Below are 9,844 nucleotides of genomic sequence, written 5' to 3'. Positions count from 1 at the left end.
ACTTTCTCCTCTATAAGTTTCAGTGTCTCTGGTTTTATGTGGAGTTCCTTGATCCACTTAGACTTGACCTTCATACAAGTAGATAAGAATGGATCAATTCTCATTCTTCTACAGGATAACAGCCAGTTGTGCCAGCACCATTTGTTGAACATGCTGTCATTTTTCAACTGGATGGTTTTAGCTCCCTTGTCAAAGATCAAGTGACCATAGGTGTGTGGGTTCAATTCTATTCCATTGATCTACCTGTCTGTCACTATACCAGCACCATGCAGTTTTTATCACAATTGCTCTGTAGTACAGTTTTAGGTCAGGCATAGTTCTTAACGGGAAAGTACCTAATGTCTAAAGTAGATTGATAGAGCTAGTATCCATTGTTTCTACCAAGCTGAAATCATTACTAGCCAATGGAAGTGTGCCAAGCAAATACCAACCAATCATGTAACTGCCAAGTTGGAGAGTCCCTCACCTTGTTGCAGCAACCATGATAAATAGGCAAGACTTGCACCCACTCAGGACCTTCCATACTCTTCCACTGTGCTGGAGAGGTCTGAGGGTCCTAGCTGGAGTTTGAATAAGACTCACTGTATACGAGTTGGACTCCTGGTGGTCTCTGTGGTCTGGGCATAACAACACAAGCATACAAGTAATTAAAAGTAAAATAAATTGGCTAAGGGGTAGTAGGTGGTACACACCTGTAATCCTATCACTCATAAGGCAGACCTCTGTAAACTCAAGGCCAGCCTGATCTACAGAATGAGTTCCAAGACAGCCAACGCTACACAGAGAAACCCTATCTTGAAAAAAACTAAATAAATAAATATTTTTTTTTAGACATAATCAGTTGTGTTCAGGGTAATATGGCCATAGACAAATAAACCTTTTTAAAAAAATAAATAGATAAATAAATATATAAAAGGCCAGAGCATTTTTATAGAACATTCTTCAATTTTAAGATATAAGCTTAGATTTAGAAGGAAACCCCTTTTAGTCAGTTAAAACAGTCATAGAGGCAGAATTTAGCCTATGCAATCACACAATGGAACTGATATTTCTCTCATCTCTGGAGACCTGCCATCCAATGCCTTTAAACTTGGATTCTGTTTTTAATTTTTGTTGTTTGATGATTTTAGGAATATAGATAGTGTATTTTGATTATTCCTTCTCCTTGCCCCTTTCCCACCCCTATTAACCCAATCCCCAATTCCTACCCATCCATTCCCCAGATTGACGACCTCTGCTTTTGCTTAGTGAGCCATTTAGTTTAATCAAGGCCATCTGTGTGAGTGTTGGACTGGAAGTGTCCACTAGAACCTGACAGTATCATACATGGGGCACACCTAGAGAAAGTGAATTCCCTGTTCCCTGAACTATCAGTAGCAAATGGGAGTTTATCCCAATTGGACAAGGTAGCTCAGGCTCCTGCTTGCTGTATTTAAACTTCTACTCTACCTCTTTTATTGCCACTAATTTAAGAATTTATCATATCCAACCCCAGATCAAATGCAGAGTTTATGACTCCAGTGTTCATGAGACTTGACTGGATCCTGGAAGGGCATATGGCGAAATCTGCCATCTCGACATTTGTCAATTAAGCCCATGTGCTTGTGCCAAGGAAAGTGATTTCTGCCTTCTAAAGACATATGAGCCAGAAAGAAGCACTTTGATTTCTTGTTTAATGTGACATTCTGTCTGCAATTAGCAGGCTTCCAGATGTTCATGAATTTTATATTCAACTTATATAGTCATTTCTGTTTCCCACCAGAATGCATGGTGGTTTATGTTCTAGAAACTTGATCGAAAATATTTCTGCTAACTTCAACTTCAAATGGCCAAATATTTCATAATGTAATTTCTAATTTTAAATGTTCTTTGAGATTAGAGGTCTTTTTAATGTGACATTTTTATCGAATAAATTAGAATTTTATCCACATTAATTGAACAAACATTTGGAAAAAAAAATAATTTCAGGTCGGTTAGCTGCTTTTGTTTGTGTCAGAGATGGAATTCCTTATAGTAAATACCAGAAACATTGTTTGCAATGTTCAATTCATTAGAAATGTCACAGTTGTTCCATGTAATAACTGAATAATCTGTTTTACACAGGCCTTGCAGCATTCCTTCTTGTGATAGGGACTCCTATTATTTCTTCGTTTGTACTAATTCACTTAAAATTCAGACAAAAAGAAACTTTGTTTCCTTCTGAAGACATACAGGCTGTCCCCATAATCTATGACTTGAAATACAAGTAGCATTCCTTATCGATAAAACTGAGACCTGACCCACCAGCCCTGTTAAAGAAGGGATCAATTCATTATGGATTAGGACAGGAAAAGAGGCTAAATTCATCATAGGCTGTGAGGGACAGGCTGTTCGCTCTCGAAGAAGCTTTATTTGAACACACAGTAGCATTAGTGGACAACATCAGGAACTGTGTATGCCTTTATGTTATGAAGTTTCAGATGCAAAAAAATTGTATCTCTGGGAGGCATCTGCAGTTTTCTTCCTAATCTAATTTTAGAATGTCCTCATAGGTGGTGCTAACCCTCCTTCTAGGGAGAAAGAACAATATTCTAATAATTCATGCTGTTTCACTTATGGAGAGCAATCAAAAAGTTTTAAGAAATAATATCCACATTGTCCCCCTTTTATTCATGAACTCCAGTTTCTTTTTTAGAGACAGTGAAATTAAAATTGCATTCTTCCTTCACACAACCTTCAAACAAACCTTCCATCAGTCTTACCTCATCTTTTTTCCTCCTTTTCTTCTAAAACAGCTTTGCTATGTATCATCTGCATAGCCATGAGGTTCAACCACTGAATGAGCTCAGTACAGCAATTCTCTATTTACTCAGTGGGTTTGTAACCATCACCACTACCTAGATCTGGAGCTTTACTACAGCTATTTATTTTAACTGCTACATAAGCACCAAAAAAATGCATTATTTATGCTACAGAATGTGGTGTTTTCAAACATACACATTGTAATATGTTTGTTTAGCCAAGTTGTGGACATTAGTACCTTGATTTTGGTCTCTAATTCTTTGCTATTATATCTATTATTATTATTATTGTATATAATGTCATATCATATATACATATACATATATGTATATATGTGTATATATACATATATTTTTTAAATCTATTATTATTAGATCACTACATCTCTCCTGGTTAACGGCCAACCTCACTTTCCATGCCAAGTTAGCAGAAGCCCAGAAGATGAGAAGATTCAGAGCCATCTGCCTCTGAGACACATGTAGCAACTCACTCATGATGTTCAAGCCTCTAAGACAGGACCTGAGTTGCACATCTATGGAGCCTGGGTCTTGAGCCCAGGGACTCACGGGGTCCCTGGGAGTGGGTTCACATGAAGATGTGAAGTGATGGATGGGTTCCTTAAGTAGCTGGGCTACTCTGTGAGTTACTCTGTGGGAGAAAGGGGCTCCACACAGGGTTACCACCCCAGTCTCTCCCTTATGGAGACAGCTGTTGCTTACCTCAATAGCACAAAAAGCCAGTATGTGGAAAGGACAGTAGAGGTTCCTGCTAAGAGGGTGACAAGGACAGCATCTGCATCTGCTTTTCTTCTCAGTCCCTTGCCCAGATTCTGAGATCTCAATGATGATGTTCTCATCAGAGATAGTTCATGGAAGCATTGGAAGCATTCTCTTTTTTCATTTTCTTTATTTAATGTATTTCTCGAGATTTTTTTTAAAAGCCTTTGCGCCTTGCCTTGAGCATACTTCCTGTGTTTCTTTTGTGGAGTGGGGTTGGAGAAAGGATGGTTTCTTTCCACTGCCTTCATCACGTGGCCTCAGACAATGCTCTTTAGAACACAACATTGAACTTCTACTTCACCAAATAATTTTAATGTAATATTTTAACTTTTAAATTTTTAATTAAAATATAATTATATTGCTTTTCCCTTCCCTTCCCTCCTTTTACCCCTCTCATGTAATATTTTCATTGATTCTTTGAGGATTTCATAAACTGTATAATATTTTTGGATCATCTTCCAATTCTACCCCTAATTGACCCTCTCAGATCCATTCTGTCCTCCACACACTCTTCCAACTGTGTATCCTCTTTTATTGCAGCCCACTGAGTTCATTTTGTGCTACACAAGTAATCATTGGTGTGGTGACATCCACTGGGGTGTGGTTGGTCTACCAGGGGCCATACCCTTAAAGAAAATTGAATATCCATTCTCAGAAGCCATCAATTTTCAATAGCTTCCTAGTTAGAGGTGGGGCTCATGATCCTTTCATCCCTCCAAGTTAGAATACTGACTAGCTTGATCTTATACAGATCTTGTGCAGACAACCACAGCTGCTCTGGGTTAATGACTACAATGGCCCTGTCATGTCTGAAAGCCAGCATTTCATTCTGGCCCTCCATGACCTTCTGGCTCTTACAATCTCGCCATCTCATCTCGTGCAGTGGTCCTGAGCCTTAAGATTAAGGTTGTGATGTAAATGTCCTATTACCGGATGTGAGTTTCTATGTTTAACTTTTACTGGATGTGAGTTTCTATGTTTAACTATTGTACACTTCACAAAGAAACTCTCTGATGAGACCAGAGAGCTGCATTATCTATAATTACAGAGGTTTGAATTTACAGGGCCATTTCATACCATATCCATTCAGCAAGATTCACTCTTTGAGTCTTTGAGCTCACTAACCATGAGTTCTTAGCCAGATTGCTCTGAATTAAACTTACAGTTTCCTCATCCACTCCTTTAACCCACTTAGGGTATAGGAGCCTGAACACATACCTTAGAAGTTTGGGTTTTCCTTATCTTTGCTGAAAATGGTATTTGTACAACCAATGTCATCATGAACTAAGAGCAGCTACAGTTATATGTACTAACTAGGCCTGTGTATGATCAGCTTCTCAACAATCTGTCACAGATTAGGAAATAAAATGGTTGTATGAAACACTACCCCTCACTGCTGAACCTATGGATAGACTCAGAGAGAGAGAGTTCTTATCTTTAGTTGTGTACCACTGGTGAAGCCATCAGACTCCATTTGATAATTACACTCTCATAGCCACACAGAAAGCCATAGACAAGCCCTGGGGGACACAAACAAAGCAAAAAGACATGAATGTGAGAAACAGATTAGCAAGAAAAGGAGAGGTAGACAGGGGAGGGAAATGAGAGAGGGTAGGGATGAAAGCAATCAAAAAAATTACACCTATGAAATTGCCAAAGAAGAAATTCAATTAATTTTAAAAGAAAGGAAATTTTGTATTTCTTTGTGAAATCTCCCCAGGTGTCATTAGAGCATACAAGAAACTGCTATAATGCTGATTTATAAAATTCTGTATCCTGGATGTCCAGGAATTTGTTCAGCTCTTTACTGTTTTTATTATTCTCATGAATTATTACAGTGCACATAGGAGTTATATCGTTTGCAAGAAAATAGATGCATCTGAAGACAATCATAATAAATTAATTAAGTCATTGCCAAAAAGATGAATATCTTGTTTTATTTCATTTGCAGCTTCTGGATTTTACACAGACATATACAAACACACTTGTTCATATAATATGAAAGTTAAAGCGATGCTGTCTAGGGGAATATGTCATGGGAGGCATGAGGAGGGAGAAGACAAGGGGTCTGGGAAAATATGCTTAAAGTACATTATATACTTATATAATAACTTTCTATTTATAGGAAAAACTATGTCTACATCTCAAGATGCATCTATTTTCTTGCAAATGGCATAGCACTCTTCTTCCTGATAACTGAAAACATTAGCCAGAAAGGTCAAGGACACCACAAGAACATGGCCCATAGAACCGACTAAGCAGGGTCCGTAGGGGCTCACAGAGACTGAAGTGGCAAACACAGACACTACGTGAGTCTGAACTAGGTTCTATGCCTATACCTTATGATTTGTGTAACATGGTGTTCTTGTGGGACCCCCAACAATGGGAGTGCAGTGTGTCTCTGACTCCTTGCCTGAGCTTGGGACCCTTTTCTTCCTAGTGAGTTGCCTCCCCCAGCCTTGATATGAGAGTTTATGTTCAGTCTTACTATATCTTGATAAGCCATGTTTGGTAGATATCCTGAGAAGCCTGCTCAGTTGTTTGTTTGTTTTTTTAAGGAAAATGGAAAAGTAATAGATCTGGGGGGTAGGGGGAGAGAGAGAAGGTTGGGACAGACAAGGAAAAGTAGGAGGAGGGGAACTCCAATCAGAATATAATGTATGAGAGAAAAAATTTTAATTCCACACTGTATTTATATACAAACACACACACACACACAAGACTTTTATATTTCTTTCTCTATTTTTAACTACCTAATCGGTCTTTAGTTTAGATATTGTGAATAGTACCACAATAATGGTCTAGTATTTCTAGATATTTCACCTGGAGTCCTTTTTTAGGAACTTCCATACTAATTTCCATAATGGATGGACTAGTTTATGTTCCTACTAGCAATGTGTAAAAATTCCTTATTGTCTGTATAATTTTCCCTTTCATTTGTCAAATGTATTCTGAAGATGCTTCCACTATTATTTTTAAAACTTAGAAGTCACAAGAACTATATGTATTGGTATAGAGACAGGCAGGAAGATCAATGAAATAGAACTGAAGACCCAGAAATGACACCACACATCTATGGTCACTTGATCTTTGACAAAAGAGCTAAAAACCATCCAGTGAGGAAAAAGACAGCATTTTCAACAAATGGTACCTATTCAACTGGAGGTCAGAATGTAGAAAAATGCACATCAACCCATTCTTATCTCCTTATACAAAGCTCAAGTCCAAGTGGATCAAAGACATCCACATAAAACCAGATTCACTGAAACTAATAGAAGAGAAAGTGGGGAAGAGCTTCGAACACATGGGCACAGGGGAAATTTTCCTGAACAGAACACAAATGGCTTATGAACTAAGATGAAGAATCGACAAATGGCCGGGCCGTGGTGGCACACACCTTTAATCCTAGCAATTGGGAGGCAGAGATAGGCAGATTTCTGAGTTCTAGGCCAACCTGATCTACAGAGTGAGTTCCAGTACATCCAGGACTATACAGAGAGACCCTGTCACGAAAAAAAAAATCAACAAATGGGATCAAATGGGATCTCATAAAATTGCAAAGCTTCTGTAAGGTAAAGGACACTGTCAATAGAACAAAACAGCAACCAAGAAAATGGGAGAAGATGTTTACCAACCCTACATCTGATAGAGGGCTAATATCCAAGATATACAAAGAACTCAAGAAGTTAAACTCCAGAGAATCAAATAACCCTATTAAAAATGGGGTACAGAGCTAAATAAAAAATTCTCAACTGAGGAATATTGAATGGATGAGAAACACATAAAGAAATGTTCAACATACTTAGTCATCAGGGAAATGCAAATCAAAACAACCCTGAGATTCCACCTTACACCATTCAGAATGGCTAAGAACAAAAACTCAGGTAACAGCATATGCTGGCAAGAATGTGGAGAATGAGGAACACTACTCCATTGTTTGTGGGATTGCAAGCTGGTACAACCAGTCTGGAAATCAGTCTGGAAGCTCCTCAGAAAATTGGACATAGTGTTACCTGAGAACCCAGCTATACCACTCCTGGGCATATATCCAAAAGATGCTCCAACATATAACAAGGACAAATGCTTCACTATGTTCATAGCATCCTTATTTATAATAGCCAGAAGCTGGAAAGAACCCAAATGTCCTTCAACAGATGAATGGATACAGAAAATGTGGTACATTTACCCAATGGAGTACTATTCAGCTATTAAAAATAATGATGTTACTTACCTTGACTCTTAATTGTCGGGAACAGTAACCGAGACCCAGTGTCTACTTCTATCTATCACCCTCACCTTCTAGCCCATTGCTGTCATGTGTGAGTGCATCTCCATCCACATTGGCCAGGCTGGCGTCCAGATCGGCAATGCCTGCTGGGAGCTCTACTGCATGGAACGTGGCATCCGGCCTGTTAGCCAGATGCCAAGTGACAAGACCATTGGGGAAGGAGATGACTTCTTCAACACCTTCAGTGAGACAGAAGCTGGCAAACATGTGCCCAGGGCAGTGTTCATAGACCTGGAATCCACAGTCATCGATGAAGTTCGCACTGGCACCTACCGCCAGCTCTTCCACCCTCAGCAGCTCATCACAGGCAAGGAAGATGCTGCCAATAATGATGCCCGTGGCCACTACACCATTGGCAAGGAGATCATTGACCTTGTCTTGGACAGGATTCGCAAGCTGGCTGACCAGTGCACGGGTCTCCAGGGCTTCTTGGTTTTCCACAGCTTTGATGGGGGAACTGGCTCTGACTTCACCTCCCTGCTGATGGAGCGGCTCTCTATTGGTTACAGAAAGAAGTCCAACCTGCAATTGTCCATTTACCTGCCCCCCCCCCCAGGTTTCCACTGCTGTGATTGAGCCCTACAATTCCATCCTCACCACCCTGGAGCACTCTGATTGTGCCTTCATGGTAGACCATCTATGATGTCTGTCGTAGAAGCCTTGACATTGAGCGCCCAAACTACACTAATCTTAACCACCTTATTAGCCAGATTGTGTCTTCCATCACTGCTTCCCTCAGATTTGATGGGGCTGTGAATGTTGATCTGAGAGAATTCCAGACCAACCTGGTACCCAACCCTCGAATCTACTTCCCCTCTGGCCACCTATGCCCCTGTCATCTCTGCTGAGAAAGCCTACCATGAGCAGCTTTCTGTAGCAGAGATCACCAATGCCTGCTTTGAGCCAGCCAACCAGATGGTGAAATGTGATCCTCGCCATGGTAAATACATGGCTTGCTGCCTGCTGAACCTTGGTGATGTGGTTCCCAAAGATGTCAGTGCTGCCAAGCGCAGCATTCAGTTTGTGGACTGGTGCCCCACTGGCTTCAAGGTTGGCATTAATTACCAGCCTCCCACTGTGGTACCTGGAGGTGACCTGGCCAGGGTCCAGAGAGCTATGTGCATGCTGAGCAACAGCACAACCATTGCTGAGGCCTGGGCTCGCCTAGATCACAAGTTTGATCTGATGTATGCCAAGCGTGCCTTTGTGCACTGGTATGTGGGTGAGGGCATGGAGGAGGGGGAGTTCTCTGAGGCCCGTGAGGACATGGCTGCCCTAGAGAAGGATTATGAGGAGGTTGGTGTGGATTCTGTGGAAGGTGAGGGGGAGGAAGAAGGAGAGGAATACTAAATCCATTCCTTTCGCCCCTTTGTCATGTCAAATTCCTGCTCCAGTATTAGTTGTAGGCATTGATGCTTCTGTGCTGTTGCCATTCTGCGATCATGTCTTCTCCGTGCTGTACCTCTAAGTTTTCCATGATGTTTCAAAGTAAAAGCTTTAAGAAAAGAAAAAATAACAATAAAATCATGACATTTTTAGACAACTAGAAAATGTCATCCTGAATGAGGTAACCCAATCACAACAGAACACACAGTATGCATTCACTGATAAGTGTATATCAGTCCAAAAGCTCAGAATACCCAAGATACAATTCACAGACCACATGAAGCTCAAGAAGGAAAACCAAATTGTGCGTGCTTCGGTCCTTCTTTTTTTTTTTTTTTTTAAGATATTTTCGTCATTTGCATTTCAAATGCTATCCCAAAAAGTCCCCTATACACTCCTCCCACCCTGCTCCCCAACCCACCCACTCCTGCTTCCTGGCCCTGGCATTCCCCTGTACGGGGGCATATGATCTTCACAAGACCAAGGGCCTCTCCTCCCAATGATGGTCGACTAGGCCATCCTCTGCTACATATGCAACTAGAGACACAGTTCTTGGGGGTACTGGTTAGTTCATATTGTTGATCCTCCTATAGAGTTGCCGACCCCTTTA

General features: G+C 40.5%; 1 pseudogene across 1 annotated transcript; it reads left to right on the top strand.

Moving 5' to 3' along the window:
• Window positions 1-7,875: 7,875 nt before the first annotated feature.
• Window positions 7,876-9,203, top strand: LOC110333562 (annotated as a pseudogene). Its single transcript, XR_002381084.1, has one exon. The product of XR_002381084.1 is annotated as a tubulin alpha-1B chain-like (transcript).
• Window positions 9,204-9,844: the final 641 nt, after the last annotated feature.

The sequence above is a fragment of the Mus pahari genome, chromosome 15 (genome assembly GCF_900095145.1).
Source record: "Mus pahari chromosome 15, PAHARI_EIJ_v1.1, whole genome shotgun sequence".
NCBI classification, from domain to species: Eukaryota; Metazoa; Chordata; class Mammalia; order Rodentia; family Muridae; genus Mus; species Mus pahari.
This window is presented reverse-complemented; position numbering and strand designations above follow the sequence as displayed.